Source organism: Coregonus lavaretus, assembly GCF_964263955.1.
Source record: "Coregonus lavaretus genome assembly, chromosome: 33".
NCBI lineage: Eukaryota > Metazoa > Chordata > Actinopteri > Salmoniformes > Salmonidae > Coregonus > Coregonus lavaretus.
The window spans coordinates 14119780-14146945 of record NC_140020.1 but is presented as its reverse complement, the minus strand read 5'-3'; the positions used below and the strand labels follow the sequence as shown (position 1 = coordinate 14146945).

General features: G+C 45.3%; 1 pseudogene across 1 annotated transcript; it reads left to right on the top strand.

Moving 5' to 3' along the window:
- Window positions 1-818: 818 nt before the first annotated feature.
- On the top strand, window positions 819-27166 carry LOC311108426 (E3 ubiquitin-protein ligase RNF217-like; annotated as a pseudogene). Its single transcript has 6 exons — window positions 819-1751; window positions 21793-22014; window positions 22320-22484; window positions 23292-23493; window positions 24856-24927; window positions 27090-27166. The product of its transcript is annotated as an E3 ubiquitin-protein ligase RNF217-like (transcript).

Genomic DNA, 27166 nt, shown 5'->3' with positions numbered 1-27166 from the left:
TCTCATAACACTGAAGCAACGAACTTTGTGAAGAACAATACTTGTGTAATTCTCAAAACGTTTGACCACGACTGTCCTACCCTCTACTGTTGACTCTACTGTCAGTGTGCCACTTGACCCAAACAACATTGCTGATGATATTTCAGTGTTATGCTGAGAATACTGTAGATTCATATCTAAACAATTATTAGCTGAAGGTTAAACCCCCATGGCAAATACATACATTGAAAAAATATAGTCAGTTGTGAAACGAAATGCCATAACTTTCTGATTTTGAATTTCCATTGTTTTATTGACAGTGTCTAGCAGCCAGACTATTGAAATTGAAAACAGTAATGGTAGAATTTACTATAATCTCACCAAATATGGATATTATAATTGATATACAGTATTTTTTCCCAAACACTTGACTTAAGGTGTTTCTCACTTTGTAGAATAAAAAGGTTGCCGTCATCACTTGTATGAGGTGTTTCCATAGATTTGATGTGCCCTTTGTGGGCAATGCGCGTAAATTACAGGTCATACAGTGCTATATTGATTCTAACTTGGTTGGAGGTAGCCTGTTGCTGGGCAGGCAAACGTCCAGGGATCCCCAGAGAGAGACTGCGTTATTAAAGTTGTTTAACCGTAATAGATGGATATGCGTCTGACTCTAACTTCTTGCTTTTTTTGATCGACAATGCGCTGTTATTTCACAAACAGCTACAACTTTACGGATTTATTTTTTCCTACACGCAGACCCGGAAGCAGAAATACAGCCTACTTGGGTTTTGTTTTGTTTTGTTAGTATCTGGAGTTGGAGGAGAGGCAGAGCGTGCATGGGGAGTTATACTTTGGGAATGGAAGATGAACACATTTCTTTGAATGTTTAAAAACCCGAGTTTTGTCAGCAGATATGACGAAGAGACAGTCTGCAATCCATCAAAAATGCTTGATAAAGTTGAGACATCAGGCACAGATTTTATTCAAGATGTCAGGGAAAGAAAGATCCTAACACTAGCCGGTGACGGTTATTGGAGACGCACAAACACAGGGTTGAGAGGACGGGTAGTAAAGAAAATGTTGAGGGATACCGTTTCAGAAAACCGACTGCAGTGGATATTTTAAGGAGGAATTTCGGGACTACGAGATCCCCTACGAATTTCAATAACAATTCAGCAGATGACCAAAAAGACACAGAGGATGCCATGGTAGAAATTGTTTTAAATGAACGAATTGATTGTGTGGACCTTGAAAAGTCAAGTGGTAGTGAAACGAATGATGGAAAAGAGCAAATCGCAGATCACATAGAGGGATTAACGTCATCCGATTTGGATGAAGTTGATGTAACAGATTCTGACGAATATTGTGAAAGTAGCAGGGCTGACGACGATGTCGTACAGTTAAAGGAACATGTTTACTGTACCGTATACTGTATTGCAAACGATAACTACAGGAAACCAGCTGACAATACCGGAGAACACCAATATAATGGGGCGATGACTCCGTCAACATCAAACGTCGCTACAGAGCAATCCACAGATTTGCGGCAGCAGAGCAATTTGGAACTGGGCCGCCACACCGTCCCCGATCCAGACACTCTACCGAACCCGATCGATCCTAGAACTCTGAGCAACTTTTACAACGGGGATTACAATGTATCAGTTGTCTTGGCATGTCGCATCTGTCTGGACAACAAGCACAATAAACCGTTACATTGTTGCAAGAAGGTTGTCTGTGAGGAATGCCTGAAAATATACATCAGTTCACAGGTAAAGGCTTGGTATCCCAATTCACCGAAAGCTGTCTCCAGCATCATATGTTTTCTATGTTATCTATGTTATCAAGCCTTCTGGATGTGTGTGTGTGTGTGTGCTCAATAGACACATTGACACAGAAAAAGATTGGGCCTATATATATGGCACTTGTAGGCCTACCTGTTATGATTACTTTTTGTTTTCACAACACAAATGTATGTTTATGCCCATTGGATTGCTTTGGGTTAATGTAAGATCATCCCCAGCTCATTTGGCATGTCAATAGTGTATCTAGGTGCAGATTTTGTGGTCTGTAGACAGCTGGCTTGCTGTGTCCTACTGAATGAACCCAATGGGAGCCCTGGTCCATGTGCTCAGTTACCACTAGGATGAACACCTGCTGGGGCAGTCTGCAGGGAGAGCACTGGGGTCTAGTATTACACTGTGCACCATGTGATCAACTACCTGAGGTAGACCCAGTCATATGGTCTGTCTCCTGCTGCAGCCTGGAAGAGAGCCAAGTAATTGGGATGTAGGCTAGTATAGTGATAAATGAACAGGTTGAACACTTTCCCATCTTAGTGTTAGGCCTATATGTCAGTATTTTGCTGGGCTGCTTGGAGAGCTGGGATGGAAGGGATAACCCATTGTGTTGTAACAGTGCTGCCTCTGCCATTGTTATCCTTGTTTAGGGAAGTCATGTGCTTCCTGCTTTCTGAGCCAACTGACTCCTCTCACAAGGAACAATCTGCGACTGTGCTGCACTGTGGAATTCAACACGATAACTAGGCCTAACTCTGTGCTACTGAGTGTAAAGTGAAAGGATATGCGAGGTATTTCCCAGAGAATGTATCAGACAGTGTCTCTGTCTATCCTTTAATTAGGTGTGGAATGATTGTGAGCTTGTATACAGTTTCTATGGATGTCTAACACAGATAACCAGTGTGTGGTGTCTGTGGTTGGTTTGCATGGATAGGGAGGCTGTAGATTAGAAAAACAAATGTAGGGTGACTAAAGATATTGTAACATCAGGGAACTACTGACTGCATGCGAAATAGATTTGTTGTCTGAGTGTGGTGGGTGTGCTGATTGTTGTCTTTCCTCACGGCTGATGGCAGCAGCGGAGGGAGGGATGGAGACAGGTTGTGTGTGTGTGTGGCTTTAATTGAAAGCTTAATCACAGAGCTCTGTCTCTGTAGAACCTAGTGAAATCACGCCGCTCTTCCACAAGAGGCTGCGTGCTGCAGTTTATTCTCTCTGAAGACAACGTCAGTTGCCCACCTAGAGCAGGGGTCGCCAACCTTTTCTAGCATGAGAGCTACTTAAAAAAAATTAAACATGTCGCGAGCAACAACAAAGAAATATGGCTTTCAAGTAGGCACATTATTCTCTTTTCCTCTCCCCTGCAACACTTCCCCGGGTCCTTAGCGCACAAGAGAAAGTAGTACACAATGTTTTCTGTCAATATACTCAGTACTTAATTTGAGCCAGATCCATTTTTCAAGTCCAAAAATCCAGAGAAAGATGGTGAATCGAGCTGGGGGGGAGGGGGGCAGTGCATCCACCGACGAAGTGCTCGGAGCAGGTGCAATTTGCAGTTCAAGAACAAGCAAACGTATAACCCCTGGCTTGTCATGCAGAATTCAAAGCTGGGCTGTACAACATGCAAAAAGGTAGGGAGGTTGGGTCTAGAAACGACTGGAAGGGTTAGACTAACAAAAGAATGGGTGGAATGTACAGTAAATTAACATCGTAAAAAAACAAACAAAAAAAACAAAGAGCCCTCAGAAAAACATGCCTGAACCAAGGCGCATTTGGTAATAAACAGAGTAGCAGCAGCGTAAAAAGATGGGGTGGGGGTACAAAGCAAATAGTCCGGGTAGCCATGATTATCTGTTCAGGAGTCTTATGGCTTGGGTGTAGAAGCTGTTAAGATGCCTTTTGGACCTAGACTTGGCGCTTCTGTACCGCTTGCCATGCGGTAGCAGAGAGAACAGTCTATGACTAGGGTGGCTGGAGTCTTTGACAATTTTGAGGGCCTTCCTCTGACACCACCTGGTATAGAGGTCCTGGATGGCAGGAAGCTTGGCCCCAGTGATGGACTGGGCCGTACCGCACTACCCTCTGTAGTGCCTTGCGGTCGGAGGCCGAGCAGTTGCCACACCAGGCAGTGATGCAACCAGTCAGGATGCTCTCGATGGTGCAGCTGTATAACTTTTTGAGGATCTGAGGACCCATGCCAAATCTTTTCAGTCTCCTGAGGGGGAATAGGCTTTGTCGTGCCCTCTTCACAACTGTCTTGGTGTGTTTGGACCCATGATAGTTTGTTGGTGATGTGGACACCAAGGAACTTGAAGCTCTCAACCTGTTCTACTACAGCCCCGTCGATGAGAATCAAATCTAATTTTATTTGTCACATACACGTGTTTAGCAGATGTAATTGCGTGTGGAGCGAAATGCATGTGCTTCTAGCTCCGACAGTGCAGTAATATCTAACAATTTCACAACATACACCCAATACACACAAATATAAGTAAGGAATGGAATTAAGAATATATACATATATGGACAAGCAATGACAGAGTGGCATGGACTAAGATACAGTAGAATATTATAGAATACAGTATATACATATGAGATGAGTAATGCAAGATATGTCCACATTATTAAAGTGGCTAGTGTTCCATTTCTTGAAGTGACCAGTCATTTCAATAGGCAGCAGCAGCCTCTAATGTGCTAGTGATGGCTATTTAACAGTCTGATGGCCTTGAGATAGAAGCTGTTTTTCATTCTCTCGGTCCCAGCTTTGATGCACCTGTACTGACCTCACCTTCTGGATGATAGCGGGGTGAACAGGCAGTGGCTCGGGTGGTTGATGTCCTTGAGGATCTTTTTGGCCTTCCTGTGACATCGGGTGCTGTAGGTGTCCTGGAGGGCGGGTAGTTTGCCCCTGGGCGTGCTCAGTCCTCTTTTTTTTTCCTGTAGTCCACAATCATCTCCTTTGTCTTGATAATGTTGAGTGAGAGGTTGTTATCCTGGCACCACACGACCAGGTCTCTGACCTCCTCCCTATAGGCTGTGTAATCGTTGTCGGTGATCATGCCGACCACTGTCTGCAAAATTAATGATGCTGTTGGAGTCGTGCCTGGCCATCCAGTCATGGGTGAACAGGGAGTACAGGAGGGGACTGAGCACGCACCCCTGAGGGGCCCCCTTGTTGAAGATCAGCGTGACAGATGTGTTGTTACCTACCCTTACCACCTGGGGGCGGCCCATCAGGAAGTCCAGAATCCAGTTGCCGAGGGAGGTATTTAGTCCCAGGGTCCTTAGCTTAGTGATGAGGGTTTCTGGGATAATGATGTTGATGTGAGACATGACCAACCTTTCAAAGCACTTCATGGCTACAGACGTGAGTGCTACGGGTCGGTAGTCATTTAGGCAGGTTATCTTAGTGTTCTTCACAGCAGAGAACAAGTTTGTAATCTGTATATGTGCTTCATATTATCACATAGGCAGGAGGCCTATATATTCTCATATGCATGTTCTGCTGTAGCCTACATTGATTTCTTTTATTTGAAGTTATATTCTGATATTGTGATATTTGTTCTATTGCTACATTGATGTCTTGAAAATTATATGAAATTCGGGTCTTGTAAGCCCCACAGTTGAGTATGTGTGCATATGGCGGGTGTTCTGCAGTGTCATCTAAAAATGTTGCTGTACGTTGATGTCTAGAAAATTAGGCTATCAGAAATTCTGACTTATGTAAGACCTGCAGTTATACTCAAGTACAGTGAGGGAAAAAGTATTTGATCCCCTGCTGATTTTGTAAGTTTGCCCACTGACAAAGACATGATCAGTCTATAATTTTAATGGTAGGTTTATTTGAACAGTGAGAGACAGAATAACAACAAAAAAATCCAGAAAAACTCATGTCAAAAATGTTATGAATTGATTTGCATTTTAATGAGGGAAACCAGTATTTGACCCCTCTGCAAAACATGACTTAGTACTTGGTGGCAAAATCCTTGTTGGCAATCACAGACGTCAGACGTTTCTTGTAGTTGGCCACCAGGTTTGCACACATCTCAGGAGGGATTTTGTTCCACTCCTCTTTGCAGATCTTCTCCAAGTCATTAAGGTTTCGAGGCTGACGTTTGGCAACTCGAACCTTCAGCTCCCTCCACAGATTTTCTATGGTATTAAGGTCTGGAGACTGGCTAGGCCACTCCAGGACATTAATGTGCTTCTTCTTGAGCAACTCCTTTGTTGCCTTGGCCGTGTGTTTTGGGTCATTGTCATGCTGGAATACCCATCCACGACCCATTTTCAATGCCCTGGCTGAGGGAAGGAGGTTCTCACTCAAGATTTGACGGTACATGGCCTGTCCATCGTCCCTTTGATGTGGTGAAGTTGTCCTGTCCCCTTAGCAGAAAAACACCCCCAAAGCATAATGTTTCCACCTCCATGTTTGACGGTGGGGATGGTGTTCTTGGGGTTATAGGCAGCATTCCTCCTCTTCCAAACACGGCGAGTTGAGTTGATGCCAAAGAGCTCGATGTTGGTCTCATCTGACCACAACACTTTCACCCAGTTCTCCTCTGAATAATTTAGATCAGGGGTGTCAAACTCATTTTAGCTCAGGGGCCACATGGAGGAAAATCTATTCCCAAGTGGGCCGGACTGGAAAAATCATGGTATATATAACTTAAAAACAACAACTTCAGATTGTTTTCTTTGTTTTAATACGATCAACATACAACATAAAGCTGGAGCCTGAGGACAGTGTGTCCAAAATAGTACAAGCACAACATCACTATTAATCATAAAACACGTCAAGTTTATTTGAAAATTCTAAAGAAAAAGAACACACAAACACACAATGCCTCAGTGATTAACAGAACTGTTTCACAGATCACAGAACTATATCAGGGTGTCATTTCTCAGGCAGAAATGTAGATAAAAATAATGAAATCCTGTTCCCCAAACAAGTGCAAGAACCACAGAGTCAAGAATAGGTTAAATATACAAATAAAATAAAAACAATTAAAAACAATAGCACATCAACATAAAAACATATAAACATAAATCTGAAAGCGTTGCTCAAACTCCCGTAACAGTCCCGTTATTTTATCTTTGAACCGCTTCATGTCTGCCACATGTTGGGTCGCGCACACATTTTTCAGACAGGGGAAGTGAGCTGCATCACCACCGGCAAGTTGCGTCTCCCACAATGACAGCTTCAACTTGAAAGAACGTATGCTGTCATAATACTGCGTGACAACTTTGTTGCGCCCTTGCAGCTGTTTGTTCAAGTTATTCAGGTGCTCTGTAACATCCACCATAAATGCAAGGTCCTGCATCCATTCTGCGGAATGAAATTCTAACACTGGTTTGCCCTTTTCTTCCATGAACTGTTCAATTTCTTCTCGTAAATCAAAGAAACGCCTCAGCACAGCACCTCGGCTTAACCATCTTACCTCAGTGTGGTATGGCAGGCCATAGATGTGGTCTTTCTCTCTGAGAAGGCTGTCAAACTGACAGTGATTCAGGCTTCTGGATCGGATGAAATTAACAGTTTGGATGACCACCTTCATGACGTTATCCATCTTTAATGACTTGCAACACAAAGCCTCCTGGTGCAAAATACAGTGAAAAGTCAAAAAATCACGTCCTCCATTTGCAGATTGCACTTTCTCTCTGAACTTTGTCACAACGCCTGCTTTTTTCCCGATCATTGAGGGCGCACCATCTGTAGCCAGGCTGACAGCGCGGGACCAGTCCACTCCGACCCTGTCCAGCGCGCCGACGAGTGCGGTAAAAATATCAGCTGCTGTCGTTGTATCTGTCATCGGCACCAACTCCACAAACTCTTCGGTGACGGTCAATGTGTCATCAACTCCGCGGATGAAAATGGCCAGTTGTGCAACATCTGTAATGTCCGTGCTTTCATCAATTGCAACCGAAAACGCAATAAATGACTTTACTTTTTGCTTCAACTGGCTGTCCAAATCCACTGAAAGATCGGAAATCCTGTCTGCAACTGTGTTTCTTGTCAGGCTGATATTTGCAAAAGCCTGCCGCTTTTCAGGGCACACAATCTCCGCTGCCTTCATCATGCATGTTTTTACAAATTCACCCTCACTAAATGGTTTTGAAGCCACTGCGATTTCATTAGCAATGAGGTAGCTAGCTTTCACTGCAGCGTCACTGATGTCTCGGCTGTGAGTAAACACAGACTGCTGTTTCTTCAGACCCGCCAACAGTTAATTCACCTTCTCTCATCTCCGCTGTCCTTGAAAGTTGTCATATTTGTCGGCATGAAGACTCACATAGTGGCGACGAAGGTTATATTCTTTCAGCACTGCAACATGCTCTGAACACACCAAACATACAGCTTTCCCATTCAATTCCGTGAATAAATAGGATTACCATTTTTCTTGGAACACTCTGCACTCTGCGTCCACTTTTCTCTTTTTTGACAGAGACATATTGGGGCAATGAAGGTGCCAAAGCACATCATGTTAAAAGTAGAAGCCGTAATAAATATTGCGGGCAAAACAAAGTAGCTCATTGGCTGCACGTGCTTGACCTACTTGCTCTGCCCCGGTATAAACAGTTTGCTTGCTTAACACAATTGCTATTGCGCCATCCAGTGGACGCAATTGGAACAGCAGTTTATTTTATTGAAAAATTGCAGCGCATTTTTATACTTTACATTTTTTTTAATCATCTCGCGGGCCGGATTAAACCCGTTTGCGGGCCTGATCCGGCCCGCGGGCCGGACGTTTGACACCCCTGATTTAGATGTTCAATGGCATACTTCAGACGGGCCTGTATATGTGCTTTCTTGAGCAGGGGGACCTTGCGGGCGCTGCAGGATTTCAGTACTTACATTTACATTTACGTCATTTAGCAGACGCTCTTATCCAGAGCGACTTACAAATTGGTGCATTCACCCTATAGCCAGTGGGATAACCACTTTACAATTTTTTTTATTTTATTTTTTGGGGGGGGGGGGGGGTAGAAGGATTACTTTATCCTATCCCAGGTATTCCTTAAAGAGGTGGGGTTTCAAATGTCTCCGGAAGGTGGTGAGTGACTCCGCTGTCCTGGCGTCGTGAGGGAGCTCGTTCCACCATTGGGGTGCCAGAGCAGCGAACAGTACTTCACGGAGTAGTGTGTTACCAATTGTTTTCTTGGTGAATATGGTCCCAGCTGCCTTGAGATCATTGACAAGATCCTCCCGTGTAGTTCTGGGCTGATTCCTCACCGTTCTCATGATCATTGCAACTCTACGAGGTGAGATCTTGCATGGAGCCCCAGGCCGAGGGAGATTGACAGTTCTTTTGTGTTTCTTCCATTTGCGAATAATCACACCAACTGTTGTCACCTTCTCACCAAGCTGCTTGGCGATGGTCTTGTAGCCCATTCCAGCCTTGTTTAGGTCTACAATCCTGTCCCTGACATCCTTGGAGAGCTCTTTGGTCTTGGTCATGGTGGAGAGTTTGGAATCTGATTGATTGGTTGCTTCTGTGGACAGGTGTCTTTTATACAGGTAACAAGCTGAGATTAGGAGCACTCCCTTTAAGAGTGTGCTCCTAATCTCAGCTCGTTACCTGTATAAAAGACACCTGGGAGCCAGAAATCTTTCTGATTGAGAGGGGGTCAAATACTTATTTCCCTCATTAAAATGCACATCAATTTATAACATTTTTTACATGCGTTTTTCTGGATTTTGTTGTTGTTATTCTGTCTCTCACTGTTCAAATAAACCTACCATTAAAACTATAGACTGATCATTTCTTTGTCAGTGGGCAAACGTACAAAATCAGCAGGGGATCAAATACTTTTTTCCCTCACTGTATGTGGGCGTTCTGCAGTGATGTCTAAAATGCTTTGACTTAATTAGCACCTTGGAGAGTGCTGTCTTTTTCACCACCATAGATAGTAGGCTACTTGGCTGCTACGTTGTGTTTGACACTTTTTTTGTCAATGTGTTCCGGTACCTCAGCGCACCCTGGATGTTCTGAGTCCATGTCAATGCTTAAATCACATCAGAAGAAAATGTTTTTTAGGTCTGGAAGATTTTTTGACTGTAATTCCCCTTTAATTGCGCATCTGCCTCTGGAAGCAACGTCAGCACAATAACTGTTTGTCGGGAGCTTCATGAAATGGGTTTCCATGGCCGAGCAGCCGCACACAAGCCTAATATCACCATGTGCAATGCCAAGCGTTGGCTGGAGAGGTATAAAGCTCGCAACCATTGGACTCTGGAGCAGTGGAAACACACTCTCTGGAGTGATGAATCACACTTCACCATCTGGCAGTCCAATGGACAAATCTGGGTTTGGCAGGTGCCAGGAGAATGCTACCGTGATCCTCTGTAGCTCAGCTGATAGAGCATGGCGCTTGTAACGCCAAGGTAGTGGGTGCGATCCCCGGGACCACCCATACACAAAAAAATAAATAATGTATGCACGCATGACTGTAAGTCGCTTTGGATAAAAGCGTCTGCTAAATGGCATATTATTATTTATTATTACCTGCCCGACTGCATAGTGCCAACTGTATACAGTGACATTCTAGATGATTCTTTGCTTCCAACTTTGTGGCAGTTTGGGGAAGGCCGTGCGTAAAGTGAGGTCCATACAGAAATGGTTTGTTGAGATCAGTGTGGAAGAACTTGACTGGCCTGCACAGAGCCCTGACCTCAACCCCATCGAACACCTTTGGGATGAATTGGAACGCTGACTGCGAGCCAGGCCTAATCACCCAACATCAGTGCCCGACCTCACTAATGCTCTTGTGGCTGAATGGAAGCAAGTCCCCGCAGCAATGTTTCAACATCTAGTAGAAAACCTTCCCAGAAGAGTGGAGGCTGTTATAGCAGCAAAGGGGGGACCAACTCCATATTAATGCCCATCATTTTGGAATGAGATGTTCGATGAGCAGGTGTCCACATACTGCTGGTCATGTAGTGTATGTTGGCTGCAAGCTACTGGTAGCTCTCGATCGACCTGTTGAAGACCATTGACCTAGAGGGATCTTGTTATTGTCATCATGTAGCATCAGATTGCAGACTGTTCCTTGGCTTTCAAATCCAATTTAGTCACTGACTCATCTGTCTCGGGGTCAGGATAGGGACTGCTACAGCTCCAGTTTCCTCCATGTTCACGTGTCTGTTATGCATTAACCCGTTTTAGAGGACTTGCTGTTGGCTCTTTTAGGCTCAAATGCTATCACACGTGTGCACTGGTTTATAAACTTTCCCAGTGATCTGTATACATTATACAACTCAGAGTTGAAGGCCTTCCTTGCTTTGTGTTCTGAGGATATTATGAACACTGAAACACAGTGGGAAAATAGGCCTAGTTACTCTCCAAATCTTGTCAAGTTATTGGTCTAAGTAAGGGGTCTTCAACCTTTTCTTACCCAGGGACCCCCTCCCAGGCAAACCGGCAACCCATGGATCCCCATCACAGGTGAATGATATCTAGAAAGTTAATTCCAAACATATTTTCGCTAAGCGCAGCTGTTTAGCTTCGTAAACAAAGGTTAGCCATGTATTAGCAAAAATGTATGTCCAAGTCAAGAAAGCTTACCAGCAGCCAGCGGCACTTGCCTCACTGGTTGCCTATTCGCCGGTGCTTTTTCAAAGCCTATGTCAGATACTCTAGTGAGTGTAACTGGCTACAATGTGTGTAATTGGCTCAATATTGGTAGTTGAGAAATAAAGTTGACATCATTAGAAAGAAGAGATTCTACTCTTACTGTAGGTGTATATATTTCAAAATAAATGTATTCTGTTGTTTTTAGTGATAGTCATAAAAACATTGAAATAATACAAAATCTAAATCCATTATCCCCTCCCCTGCCGTACTTCAGCGGACCCCTAGGGGGCCAGGGACCCCCGGTTGAATACCCCTGGTGTAAATGTTCTGTCTCAACTGATGTGGGTTTGAAGTATGCCTACTAGCTCTTCAGTCCTGTCCTACAGTATCTATTCTTTTCCCTCTTTTCTTTGAGGACTTCCGACGGCTGGTTTGCCTGTAATGATTCAAACTGTCATTGTTTTTAATGTCTTTATGTCTTATTCTGATTACAAAAGCCTGCATGTCTTCCAGTCTGATATGAATAGGCTGTGTGCTCTGGTCTTAATTCATGTGACGCTGCCAGATCAGAGGGATGGAAATACATGACTGTCACACCAGTTCAATCTCCTTACCATGTCTTGGGTGCGAAAAATACACTGTATTTTAAAAAGCCTAATTTAAATGGCTAATTCTTCATATAATATAGCCACATGGCTGTCCTTAGTTTATCCTTGCTTTCTGAGCACTATCACAGTCGAGCCATGTATTGTCAACTTCCAACTCAGGTGACAACATATCATTACTTCCTATTTCCTTTGATTAAGGGACTCGTTATATCTGTCTCCCTGTCTTTATGCTGTAGAGGAAACGCTTTAGTCTGTCTAATTGTGTTCAATAGAGAGGCCTCAATGAATCTCTATAAGAGGCTGATAAGTAGTTGTCTGCCAGTCAGTCTTGGCATGATTGCAATGTTCTGACCCTTTGATAGGCCAGGATTCAGGAAGGATGTTATCCTGCCCTCTAGATCTGGTGTGATGCCACATGTCTTTGTCCCTCACACTGACTCATACATGCTTTGTTTGATATCGTCTGACCTGCCCAGCGCTTGATGATGTACCACTGGATTGTCAGCTCTGTCAGAGAATATGAAAACGTTCCTCTTAGTACATCTCACTGTATTGCAGGTGTGGCCAGGCACATTGTTATTCGCTTGGCTTTTGCATGGATACAGAATAGTAATCCCTTAGTCTTAACATCCTATTATGACTAACACAGACAGTATAACACTGACTAACACTGGTAGGACAGGTGCCTGATTTAGCCCAAAAAATGGATCAACCCGACACTGATCTTCTGTGTATATGTAGCTTCCAGTCAGTAACATAAGGAGTTATGGAAGGCACCACCACAGGTAGTATCCATTGTGTTGCTTCTTGCTGCCCATCATGGTACCAGCCTTATCATGTGTCGCTCCTCTACTAAAGCTGGTTCCACCAGCTCAGGCTGAACACTATGTGTGTCTGTGTGTGTGTGTTGGTTCTTCTATCGTTGTGGGGACCTAAAATCCCCAAATGTTCCCACAAGGATAATAAAACAAGGAAAATTAAGGAAAATTATCCGCGTGGGGACATTTCCCACATCACCGTGAGGACAAAGGTTATTTTAAGCTTAGGGGTTAGGGTTACAATTAGGGTAAGGGGTTAGGGTTATGAGTTAAGATTAGGGTTATGGTAAGGGTTTGTGTTAGGGAAAATAGGATTTTGAATAAAAATGAATTTTAGGTCCCCACGAGGATAGAAGAGCATAACATGTGCGTGTGTGTTGGTTCTTATATCCTTTTGGGGACCTAAAATCCCCAAATGTCCTCACAAGGATAGTAAGTGTCCCACGTGGGGACATTTCCCACGTCCCCATGAGGACAAAGGGTTTTTTAAGCTTAGGGGTTAGGGTTACAATTAGGGTTATGGGTTAAGGTTTTGGTTATGGTTAGGATTAGGGGAAATAGGATTTAGAATATAAATGAATTTTAGGTCCGCACGAGGATAGAAGAACATAACGTGTGTGCGCGTGTGCGAAAGAGAGCTCTACCTCAGGGCCAATGTTGTAGCCTGAGGACAGAAGTGTTCTGCCTGATAAAGTTAATCTGAACCTCTGGTCATCAGTGAAATCAGGGCTAAAATTTGACCTAATAAAGGGATGAGAACGCACTCCCGGAGATCGCTCATTCATTTCTCTGTGAGGCTGTGGTGGACTACAGTTTCTCCTCTGTTCTGGCTCTGAAGCAGCAGGACAGTTATAATAGGTGGACACACACACACACACACACACACCACTAGACCACAGATGGTATGCCCTGGTATAATCTAGGGCCACTGCTCTTGGAGGGCAGAAGGGAATGGAGATGTTACAGTATATATATTTTTCACACCTTGCCACTGCTCCAGTGTCCCTGCTGTGTTGACTGTCAGGGTCACTGTGCTGTGGCCTGGTTGATGGGTGTAGAGGTGTGCTCAGGGTTGCCCTATGGTACTCCTTCACGCCCTCGTCAGTGGGCACTACGTTCACAGGTGGCAACTCTCTTACTGACCGTCTCATCTCATCAGCGTCACAGCCTAGCTAGTCCTAAGCCTGTGACCTTGTCTGTGCAGCTTTAGAAGATAGACTTCCCTGTGCAAGTCACAACACAAACTGTCCACACATTCACTTCCTTTTATTTACACACACAGTAGATATATCATGCTGGTGCCCATACATGGTTAGTTACAGTACAATGGACTAGAAATAATATGAATAGAAGAACCCATTCTGAAATTTTAAGAAGACACTTATCCCATGTTTAGTTAATAGGGGTTATTTTGTCCAGTCAAATGGTCCCGTGTGGCTCAGTTGGTAGAGCATGGCGCTTGCAACACCAGGGTTGTGGGTTCGATTCCCACGGGGGACCAGTACGAAAATGTATGCACTCACTACTGTAAGTCGCTCTGGATAAGACTAAAATGTCAAATGGAGGTCCCCACTCCACAGGAGTTGGCTGATGTCATGGTTCTGAGAAAGAACACAGGGTGTTATTGATATCCCACTGATTGTCATCTCACTTGCACTGTGACTGCTCTTTCTAGGAAAGTCTTCAATCAGCTACCTCAAAACAACGTTCTGCTTGTTGTCACTTTAGGCCTACGTAGTTCTGATCACCAACCTCTGATGTGATAACATATATGAGCTCATTGGACAACAATAGCTGAGCTGCTGCTGCGGTGCGTTGAGCAACCCCAGAGCAGAACAGAGTGCACAGCCTGGGCCTGAGGAGAGTACAGGGCCACACTGTAAGCAATTTCCTGTTGGTTTTACTGTAACTTACAGGAAGCTAGTTGCCTGTATGTTACCGTAAAAATTGTACATTATGTTACGGTATCCAATAGTGTTACTGTAATCTTTTTGGCCTTTGTTTTTATGGTAACTTACAGGCAACTGACTGCCTGTAAGTTACCATAAAACAACATTACAGTGCATTACTGTAATCTTATTATGGCAATTGTAATGAATGAATGGATGAATTAATTTAAATTCATTGAGGAGAGATGGTGTTTGTATTGTACAGTATTTTACCGTAATTTAATAATGGCGCCAGAGCTGATGGCTGCCGTTTGACGGGCTCCTAACCAATTGTGCAATTTTGTGTGTTTTTTTTCATTGTTTGTAACTTATTTTGTACATAATGTTGATGCTACCGTCTCTTATAACCGAAAAGAGCTTCTGGATATCAGAACAGCGATTACTCACCTCGAACTGGACAAAGATTTTTTCTTTAATGAGTCTGATGCGAAGGATATACTGTTGCTCCCAGACAAGGCCCAAATCCCCGTCATTCGTTCTATTGGCCAACGTGCAATCACTGGATAATAAACTGGATGAGCTCCGTTCGAGACTATCCTACTAACGGGACATTAAAAACTGTAATGTCTTATGTTTCACCGAGTCGTGGCTTAACGACGACACGGATAATATACAGTTGGCTGGGTTTTCCGTGCATCGGCAGGACAGAACAGCTACGTCCGGTAAGACGAGGGGTAGGGGTGTGTGTCTATTTGTCAATAACAGCTGGTGCACGATGTCTAATATTAAGGTAGTCTCGAGGTATTGCTCGCCTGACGTAGAGTACCTCATGATAAGCGGTAGACCACACTATCTACCTAGAGTTTTCATCTATATTTTTCATAGCCGTCTATTTACCACCACAAACCGACGCTGGCACTAAGACCATACACAACGATCTGTATAAGGCCATAAGCAAACAAGAAAATGTTCATCCAGAAGTGGCGCTCCTAGTGGCCGAGGACTTTAATGCAGGCAAACTTAAATCCGTTTGACCTAATTACTACCAGCATGTCACGTGCAACCAGAGGAAAAAAAACTCTAGACCACCTTTACTCCACACACAGAGATGCGTACAAAGCTCTCCCTCGCCCTCCATTTGGAAAATTTTACCATAATTCTATCCTCCTGATTCCTGCTTACAAGCAAAAACTAAAGCAGGAAGTACCAGTGACTCTCAATACAGAAGTAGTCAGATGACGCGGATGCTACGTTACAGGACTGTTTTGCTAGCACAGACTGGAATATATATTTTTTACCCCCTTTACTCCCCAATTTCGCCATATCCAATTGGTAGTTACAGTCTTGTCCCATCGCTGCAACTCCCGTACAGACTCAGGAGAGGCGAAGGTCGAGAGCTGTGCGTCCTCTGAAACACAACCCCGCCAAGCCGCACTGCTTCTTGACACAATGCACGCTTAAGCCGGAAGCCAGCCGCATCAATGTGTCGGAGGAAACAACGTACACCTGGCGACCGTGTCAGCGTGCATGCGCCCGGGCCCGCCACAGGAGTCGCTACAGCGTGATGGGACAAGGACATCCCGGGCCGGACAAACCCTCCCCTAACCCGGACGACATTGGTCCAATTGTGCGTCGCCTCATGGGTCTCCCAGTCGCGGCCGGCTGCAACACAGACCGGAATATGTTCCGGGATACATACAATGGCATTGAGGAGTATACCACCTCAGTCACCGGCTTCATCAATAAGTGCATCAACGACGTCATCACCACAGTGACCGTACGTACATATCCCAACCAGAAGCCATGGATTACAGGCAACATCCGCACCGAGCTAAAGGCTAGAGCTGCCGCTTTCAAAGAGCAGGACACTAATACAGACGCTTATATGAAATCAAATCAAATGAAATGTTATTTGTCACATGGGCCGAATACCTTACAGTGAAATGCTTACTTACAAGCCCTTAACCAACAATGCAGTTTTAAGAAAGAATACCAAAAAAAATCACAAAAAAATACAATATAAAATAATACGAAATAAAAGTAACAAATAATTAAAGAGCAGCAGTAAAAATAACAATAGCGAGGCTATATACAGGGGGCACCGGTACCGAGTCAATGTGCGGGGGCACCGGTTAGTCGAGGTAATTGGGGTAATATGTACATGTAGGTAGAGTTATTATTGCATAGATAATAAACAGAGAGTAGCAGCAGCGTAAAAGAGGGGTGGGGGGGCAAAGCAAATAGTCTGGGTAGGCATTTGATTAGATGTTCAGGAGTCTTATGGATTGGGGGTAGAAGCTGTTTAGAAGCCTCTTGGACCTAGACTTGGCGCTCCGGTACCGCTTGCCGTGTGGTAGCAGAGAGAACAGTCTATGACTAGGGTGGCTGGAGTCTTTGACAATTTTTAGGGCCTTCCTCTGACACCGCCTGTTATAGAGGTCCTGGATGGCAGGAAGCTTGGCCCAGTGATGGACTGGGCCGTACGCACTACCCTCTGTAGTGCCTTGCAGTCGGAGGCCGAGCAGTTGCCATACCAGGCAGTGATGCAACCAGTCAGGATGCTCTCGATGGTGCAGCTGTAGAACCTTTTGAGGATCTGAGGACCCATTTCAAATCTTTTCAGTCTCTTTAGGGGGAATAGGTTTTGTCGTGCCCTCTTCACGACTGTCTTGGTGTGCTTGGACCATGTTAGTTTGTTGGTGATGTGGACACCAAGGAACTTGAAGCTCTCAACCTGCTCCACTACAGCCTCGTTGATGAGAATGGGGGCGTGCTCGGTCCTCTTCTTTTTCTTGTAGTCCACAATCATTTACATTTTAGTCATTTTAGCAGACGCTCTTATCCAGAGTGACTTACAGTTAGTGAGTACATACATTTTGGGCCCCCGTGGGAAACGATCCCACAACCCTGGCGTTGCAAGCGCCATGCTCTACCAACTGAGCTACCTGATCATCTCCTTTGTCTTGATCACGTTGAGGGAGAGGTTGTTATCCTGGCACCACACGGCCAGGTCTCTGACCTCCTCCCTATAGGCTGTCTCGTTGTTGTCAGTGATCAGGCCTACCACTGTTGTGTCATCGGCAAACTTAATGATGGTGTTGGAGTCGTGCATGGCCATGCAGTCATGAGTGAACAGGGAGTACAGGAGGGGACTGAGCACGCACACCTGAGGGGCCCCAGTGTTGAGGATCAGCGTGTCGGATGTGTTGTTACCTACCCTTACCACCTGGGGACGGCCCGTCAGGAAGTCCAGGATCCAGTTGCAGAGGGAGGTGTTTAGTCCCAGGGTCCTTAGCTTAGTGATGAGCTTTGAGGGCACTATGGTGTTGAACGCTGAGCTGTAGTCAATGAATAGCATTCTCACATAGGTGTTCCTTTTGTCCAAGTGTGAAAGGGCAGTGTGGAGCGCAATAGAGATTGCATCATCTGTGGATCTGTTGGGGCGATATGCAAATTGGAGTGGGTCTAGGGTTTCTGGGATAATGGTGTTGATGTGAGCCATGACCAGCCTTTCAAAGCACTTCATGGCTACAGACGTGAGTGCTACGGGTCTGTAGTCATTTAGGCAGGTTACCTTAGTGTTCTTGGGCACAGGAACTACGGTGGTCTGCTTGAAACATGTTGGTATTACAGACTCAGACAGGGAGAGGTTGAAAATGTCAGTGAAGACACTTGCCAGTTGGTCAGCGCATGCTCGGAGTACACGTCCTGGTAATCCGTCTGGCCCTGCAGCCTTGTGAATGTTGACCTGTTTAAAGGTCTTACTCACATCGGCTACAGAGAGCGTGATCACACAGTCATCCGGAACAGCTGATGCTCTCATGCATGTTTCAGTGTTACTTGCCTCAAAGCGAGCAAAGAAGGAATTTAGCTCGTCTGGTAGGCTTGTGTCACTGGGCAGCTCGCGGCTGTGCTTCCCTTTTGTAGTCTGTAATAGTTTGCAAGCCCTGCCACATCCGACGAGCATTGGAGCGGGTGTAGTACGATTCGATCTTAGTCCTGTATTGACGCGTTGCCTGTTTGATGGTTCGTCAGAGGGAATAGCGGGATTTCTTATAAGCTTCCGGGTTAGAGTCCCGCTCCTTGAAAGCGGCAGCTCTACCCTTTAGCTCAGTGCGGATGTTGCCTGTAATCCATGGCTTCTGGTTGGGGTATGTACGTACGGTCACTGTGGGGACGACGTCATTGATGCACTTATTGATGTATTGATGAAGCCAGTGACTGATGTGGTGTACTCCTCAATGCCATCGGAAGGATCCCGGAACATATTCCAGTCTGTGCTAGCAAAATAGTCCTGTAGCTTAGCATCTGCTTCATCTGACCGAGTAAAGCATCTGCTTTATTAACCGAGTCACTGGTGCTTCCTGCTTTAGTTTTTGCTTGAAAGCAGGAATCAGGAGGATAGAATTATGGTCAGATTTTCCAAATGGAGGACAAGGGAGAGCTTTGTATGCGTCTCTGTGTGTGGAGTAAAGGTGGTCGAGAGTTGTTTTCCCTCTGGTTGCACATTTAATATGCTGGTAGAAATTAAGTAAAACGGTTTTAAGTTTCCCTGCATTAAAGTCCCCGGCCACTAGGAGCGCCGCCTCTGGATGAGCGTTTTTCTGTTTGCTTATGGCCGTATACAGTTCATTGAGTGATGTCTTAGTGCCAGCATCGGTTTGTGGTGGTAAATAGACAGCTACGAAGAATATAGATGAAGAGTGTGATCACGCTATGCCGTCAGACGAACCATCAAACAGGCAAAGCGTCAATACAGGACTAGGATTGAATCCTACTACACTGGCTCTGACGCTCATCGGATGTGGCAGGACTTGCAAACTATTACGGACTACAAAGGGAAACCCTGCCGCGAGCTTCCCAGTGACGTGAGCCTGCCAGACGGGCTAAATGCCTTTTATGCTCGCTTCGAGGCAAGCAACACTGAAGCATGTATGAGAGCACCAGCTGTTCCGGGCGACTGTGTGATCACACTCTCCATAGCCGATGTGAGCAAGACCTTTAAACAGGTCAACATTCACAAGGCCGCGAGGCCAGACGGATTTCCAGGACGTGTACTCAGAGCATGCGCTGACCAACTGGCAAGCGTCTTCACTGACATTTTGAACCTCTCCCTGAACGAGTCTGTAATACCTATATGTTTCAAGCAGACCACCATAGTCCCTGTGCCCAAGAAAGCGAAGGTAACCTGCCTAAATGACTACCTCCCCGTAGCACTCACGTCGGTAGCCATGAAGTGCTTTGAAAGGCTGGTCATGGCTCACATCAACACCATCATCCCGGAAACCCTAGACCCACTCCAATTCGCATACCGCCCCAACAGATCCACAGATTACGCAATCTCAATCGCACTCCACATTGCCCTTTCCCACCTGGACAAAAGGAACACCTATGTGAGAATGCTGTTAATTGAGTACAGCTCAGCGTTCAACACCATAGTGCCCACAACGCTCATCACTAAGCTAAGGACCCTGGGACTAAACACCTCCCTCTGCAACTGGATCCTGGACTTCCTGACGGGTCGCCTCCAGGTGGTAAGGGTAGGCAACAACACATCTGCCACGCTGATTCTCAACACGGGGGCCCCTTCAGGAGTACTCCCTGTTCACCCACGACTGCGTGGCCAAGCACGACTCCAACACCATCATTAAGTTTGCTGACGACACAACGTGGTAGGCCTGATTACCGACAACGATTAGACAGCCTATAGGGAGGAAGTCAGAGACCTGGCAGTGTGGTGCCAGGACAACAACCTCTCCCTCAATGTGAGCAAGACAAAGGAGATGATCGTGGACTACAGGAAAAGGAGGGCCGAACACGCCCTCATTCACATCGACGGGGCTGTAGTGGAGCGGGTCGAGAGTTTCAAATTCCTTGGTGTCCACATCACCAACAAACTATCATGGTCCAAACACACCAAGAAAGTCGTGAAGAAGGCACGACAACGCCTTTTCCCCCTCAGGAGACTGAAAAGATTTGGCATGAGCCAGAAACAACAATACCATGCAACCATTTACGGTATGATTTAACATTTACGCCTAAAATCATCCAGACTGCATTGTCATTTATGGCAATTTTCTGTAAATAATTAAATTGTACTTTACTGTTAGTTTTATTGTATAATACTGTCAAAACAACAATAATGCTTTACAGTGCAGGAGCAGGGTCCATAGGGCTAGAGGCCAGGCTGTCATAGTGAAAGGAGTCTGCTCAGTCTGCTGGGCATTACCCCAGAGCTGTGCTGCATCACTCTCTAGTCTACTGTATGGACATGTACTACAGGCCCAGCCAGGAGGGGATTACTCAGCTCAGATCAGCAGCACTATGCTAATCCTCTGGGCGGCCTGGGCCTGCCCGTCTGTCTGCACCATGCCCTGGGAGGAGCACCCTGGAGGGGACCCACTGTGCCTGGAGCAAGGGAGTCCTGGAGCTCTACATGGGAGGGGGAGAAGTGGTGGTGGGGTGTACTCATGAAGCTAATGCTAAGACTCTCACTGGGCATACTGGGCCCTTTTTCCTCTGTAGTTTTCCACTGTTGTAGTAGTGTTATGTCTATGGAGCGGCAGGTAGCCTAGCAGTTAAGAGCATTGGGCCAGGAACCGAAAGGTTCCCCAGCCGACTAGTTGAAAAAAATATGTTGTTGTGCCCTTGAGCAAGGCACTTAATAGCTCCTGTAAGTTGCTCTGGATAAGGGTGTCTGCAAAATGATTGAAATTACTTGTGAATTCACTAGTTGTTCATGGAAGCCTTCCAAGGCACGTTCTCTCACACAACACAGTATCTCTTATAGGGGGATTAGGGTAACAACAGATCGTACCGATCACCTTTTGGTAAAGAACTTTGCCTTGTACAGTACCACCCAGGAAATGTATGTTCTGTACTGTACACTGTAGTATTTGCTTATGTGTTCTGTTTACCCTTCACCTACATAACACATCCAGTAGCTAAATGTATTTACAATATTTTATTACCGGATCTAGGGCCAATGGCATTGTGTTTGTATGCAACGTACGACCACTGTCTCATATTATTTGTTTATCCTCATTTGTCATAAAGCATTCTGTAGAGTAGATCATGAACCACATCTCTCTCTATTGATCCCTGTGTTATGTCTATGTCTGCCCCAGGTCAGGGTGGGCAGAGCGGACATAGTGTGCCCCATCACGGAGTGCAGTGGTTACCTGGAGGAGAGCCTGGTGGTGTCCCACCTGGGCAGTGAGGAAGTAGCCAAATACAAATACTTCCTGGAGCTAAGCCAGATTGACTCTAGCACCAAACCCTGTCCCCAGTGCAGCCAGTTCACCTCGCTGAAAGGACGTACCCCCAGCAGGGCAGAGCACAAATATAAGGTGAGAGAGAGGGCCTATACTGTTCTGAGATCAGATATTATACAGCAGGACTGAGCACAAGTAAAAGGTGAGTACAGGGCCTCTGCAGTTTGTAATTCTTCTGAAAATGTTGAGGTTTTTTGAATCATGGACAAAGTGCTTCTTCATGTATCATTAATGAGGGAGGTTTTAGTCCATGCAGGCAGTTCAGTTCTTCTCACCACATCTATGCTTCTTATACGCCATGCATCTATCTAGCCAATCACGTCTATGCCTCTTATACGCCGTGCATCTATCTAGCCAATCACATGTCTATGCCTCTGCAGATCCCGTGCATGAAGTGCCAGTTTGTGTGGTGCTTCAAATGCCATGCCCCCTGGCATGAGGGCCTGAAGTGCCGGGACTACAGGAAAGGGGACAAGCTGCTGCGTCACTGGGCTAGTATCATTGAGCACGGCCAGAGGAACGCCCAGAAGTGCCCCCGCTGCAAGGTGGGTGACAGGGCCAGGAGAGTGGAGAAAAATAGCAAACCTTGCTAGATAACATAGCTACTGGAGGAAGATTGTGGTTCACAGTTACAATAATAATAATATGCCATTTAGCAGACGCTTTTATCCAAAGCGACTTACAGTCATGCGTGCATACATTTTTTTTTTTCACATGTTCCTAAAGGGTGTTCACTTCACTGGGCAGGTGGAGACAGGGCTGACTGTTCTCTCCAGTGTTGTATGTCAATAACAAAAGATGATTGAAGATATGTTTGAGAGAGAGAGAGAGAGAGAGAGAGAGAGAGATTTCTCCCCCCCCTTGTAACAATGGCTGGAAATGAAGCATTCCAGGAAGTCATAAGACGGAGTCCTTGGCAGAAAGTCAATACCAAATTAGATTTACTAAGCCACGTCAGCTCTTTCTTTCATACACAGTGAGAGTGCTAATTCATCTAGGTATTGGAAGGAACTGTCACTGAGATGTGGACTACTAGCTGGCTGTATGTCCATGGCAGCACTCTCCTCTCAATGGAATGTCAGTCAGCATGAGTCAGGGAAAGGGGTTGAGTGATGGGAAAGGGGTTGAGTGATGCTCAGATATCAGGACAAAATGTTCCATTATTTTCCCTTGATTTCGAACCAAACCAAAATACTTATATTCTGGAAATACCTGCATTGAGCTGACTGATAATCTAGTGATTGTTAATTATAGTTAATAATTTGTGCAGAAATTAGGGTCCAACTTTAAACTAACAACGACTTATGACTTCATGAATGCTCTATAAAGCTTTTATATGTCGCTCTCCCAAGATCCACATTCAGAGGACAGAGGGCTGCGATCATATGAACTGCACCCAGTGCAACACCAACTTCTGCTACCGCTGTGGGGAGAAGTACCGCCACCTGCGATTCTTCGGGGATCACACGTCCAACCTCAGCGTGTTCGGCTGCAAGTACCGCTACCTCCCTGAGAAGCCCCACCTCCGCCGGCTGGTCCGGGGGTCCGTGTGTGGTGAGTCTGCCCAGCCTCAGCCCGGGCCCCAGAGGCCCTTAAACCCTTTATAGAGGGGATATTTTGGGATTCCCATAACCTTTCATGGTTAATATTATTAGACAAGCAGGCAATCAGTACCCTCTGACAATATGACAACTATACTTAGACTAGGCCCTTAAGGGCTGATTTAAAAATATGCAGCTGTAGTTTTACAGTCCTTCTGCCTCCCTTTAGAATTCAGTCATTACACTGCCCATGACTTTCCTCCTTGGTCTCTGTGGTCAGACTCAGAGAGATAGATAGGCGGGGGGCGACGAGGAAACTTCAATTACCATGTGGGTGGCCTTTCATCTTCTTAATCAATTCACACAATAATGAAGATTATCAAAACAGCATGTACTAGCTTGATGCTGCAGACATGACTCTTTCACAACCCATTTTCACAATACGTCTAGTGCCTATGCTAAAAGTTTGCATTGTAATTTGTCACGGCTCTGAAGTCGGAACAATAACGGTATACTGTAGTAGCCACCACAGTGGATGATTTGCATGACCCTTATCAGCAGAACTTCCTTATCTGAGATGACGCATGTCTCTGTGACCCTGCCTGCTGTGTGAGAATAGGGAACAGCGCTCCTGTTCTCTGGTAGGTGCTCTGACTGCAGCTCTGTGTCTGTCGTTCCCTCAGGGCCTTGTGTAGTGCCTCAGCTGTTGCTCCCTGAGTGGGATTAGCTAAAGTTAGTCAGAGGCCAGCAGGGTGCCAATGGAAACATCTGACACACACTAACGGTGGGCTAATGTGTCCATCAGAGGGGCTACAACACCCCGTCTACCTCCCATTAAAACACTCCGCTGCCTGCTCCCATTCTCATGTTTTAACAGCCTTGCCAATGAAATCAAACATGTGAATTATCTAAACCGTAGTCCTTTAACTCGCTAGTGGCTGTTTTGATTTAGTGGCTGTTTTGATCCCATGAGAATGGGAGCAGGCAGCGGAGTGTTTTAATGGGAGGTAGACGGGGTGTTGTAGCCCCTCTGATGGACACATTAGCCCACCGTTAGTGTGTGTCAGATGTTTCCATTGGCACCCTGCTGGCCTCTGACTAACTTTAGCTAATCCCACTTAGGGAGCAACAGCTGAGGCACTACACAAGGCCCTGAGGGAACGACAGACACAGAGCTGCAGTCAGAGCACCTATCATTTAGGTTGGGTGTACTGTAATGGCGCAGTACCTCTTTGATAACCTGTTGAAAATGTTAATGTGCTATGTGCGAAGGTGCTATTCCAAACTGCCCTGGCCTCCCAATGCTTTTTCATGTGTGTACTTGTCCTACCCTTATGCATATCTGTGTTGTCTCTTTGTCTCCCTCCCATTCCAGTGAGTAAAGTGGTGGTGGCCCCTGTTGTCATAGTCCTGGTGGTGGTGGTCAGTGCAGTATCCCTGGTCATAGGTAAGCAATGTTACATCCTGTTATAACATGAAACCACTGCAATTACCCACTGTTTTAATCCTGCTCTTTTAATCCCTCGATAACAACATGAAACATTACATAACCACTGGTGCTTTAGAGATACAGTGGGGGAAAAAAGTATTTAGTCAGCCACCAATTGTGCAGGTTCTCCCACTTAAAAAGATGAGAGAGGCCTGTAATTTTCATCATAGGTATACGTCAACTATGACAGACAAAATGAGGAAAAGAAATCCAGAAAATCACATTGTAGGATTTTTAATGAATTTATTTGCAAATTATGGTGGAAAATAAGTATTTGGTCAATGACAAAAGTTTCTCAATACTTCGTTATATACCCTTTGTTGGCAATGACACAGGTCAAACGTTTTCTGTAAGTCTTCACAAGGTTTTCACACACTGTTGCTGGTATTTTGGCCCATTCCTCCATGCAGATCTCCTCTAGAGCAGTGATGTTTTGGGGCTGTCGCTGGGCAACACGGACTTTCAACTCCCTCCAAAGATTTTCAATGGGGTTGAGATCTGGAGACTGGCTAGGCCACTCCAGGACCTTGAAATGCTTCTTACGAAGCCACTCCTTCGTTGCCCGGGCGATGTGTTTGGGATCATTGTCATGCTGAAAGACCCAGCCACGTTTCATCTTCAATGCCCTTGCTGATGGAAGGAGGTTTTCACTCAAAATCTCACGATACATGGCCCCATTCATTCTTTCCTTTACACGGATCAGTCGTCCTGGTCCCTTTGCAGAAAAGCAGCCCCAAAGCATGATGTTTCCACCCCCATGCTTCACAGTAGGTATGGTGTCCTTTGGATGCAACTCAGCATTATTTGTCCTCCAAACACGACGAGTTGAGTTTTTACCAATAAGTTCTATTTTGGTTTCATCTGACCATATGACATTCTCCCAATCCTCTTCTGGATCATCCAAATGCACTCTAGCAAACTTCAGACGGGCCTGGACATGTACTGGCTTAAGCAGGGGGACACGTCTGGCACTGCAGGATTTGAGTCCCTGGCGGCGTAGTGTGTTACTGATGGTAGGCTTTGTTACTTTGGTCCCAGCTCTCTGCAGGTCATTAACTAGATCCCCCCGTGTGGTTCTGTGATCATTTTGACCCCACGGCGTGAGATCTTGCGTGGAGCCCCAGATCGAGGGAGATTATCAGTGGTCTTGTATGTCTTCCATTTCCTAATAATTGCTCCCACAGTTGATTTCTTCAAACCAAGCTGCTTACCTATTGCAGATTCAGTCTTCCCAGCCTGGTGCAGGTCTACAATTTTGTTTCTGGTGTCCTTTGACAGCTCTTTGGTCTTGGCCATAGTGGAGTTTGGAGTGTGACTGTTTGAGGTTGTGGACAGGTGTCTTTTATACTGATAACAAGTTCAAACAGGTGCCATTAATACAGGTAATGAGTGGAGGACAGAGGAGCCTCTTAAAGAAGAAGTTACAGGTCTGTGAGAGACAGAAATGTTGCTTGTTTGTAGGTGACCAAATACTTATTTTCCACCATAATTTGCAAATAAATTCATTAAAAATCCTACAATGTGATTTTCTGGATTTTTTTTCCTCGATTTGTCTGTCATAGTTGACGTGTACCTATGATGAAAATTACAGGCCTCTCTCATATTTTTAAGTGGGAGAACTTGCACAATTGGTGGCTGACTAAATACTTTTTTCCCCCACTGTATAATCTAAAATGTGTTACTTTCCCTTGGGTCAGGTATGTTGTGTGACTCTACTTGTTCAATGGCTGTGGTGTGCTGGAGAAGGCCACCTGTGTTTTGGTGAAAATTGATAGAAGCGGCTAAGTGTCTGCTTGTCCACTTCAGATAGCACTGCTACACTGGGCGATGGGAGGATGACACACTGATGTAAAACTGTTGACAGTCACTTTCTAATCCCACTCACAAATTATCTTTACTGTTATGTGTGTCCGCATTTCAAAGGTAACATGTTCTTAGTGCGAACAACAGAACAGTATTGAGATTATTAAAGTATTTCCTTGATCGACCACCAATACTGTTAACACTTCCTTGTGAGAGGTGTCACTTAATTTGCTTGCATTAACTGTCAGTCATTTCCCTGAGCTTAGTTCCTGCTCATACTAACCTGCCTGTTCTCTCCTGCTCTGCTCTCTCCTCAGGTCTCGTGGCCTTTCCTATCTACTACATCTGTAAGAAGAGACGGCGGCGCACCCAGGGTACTGGCCGTTGGCTCTGA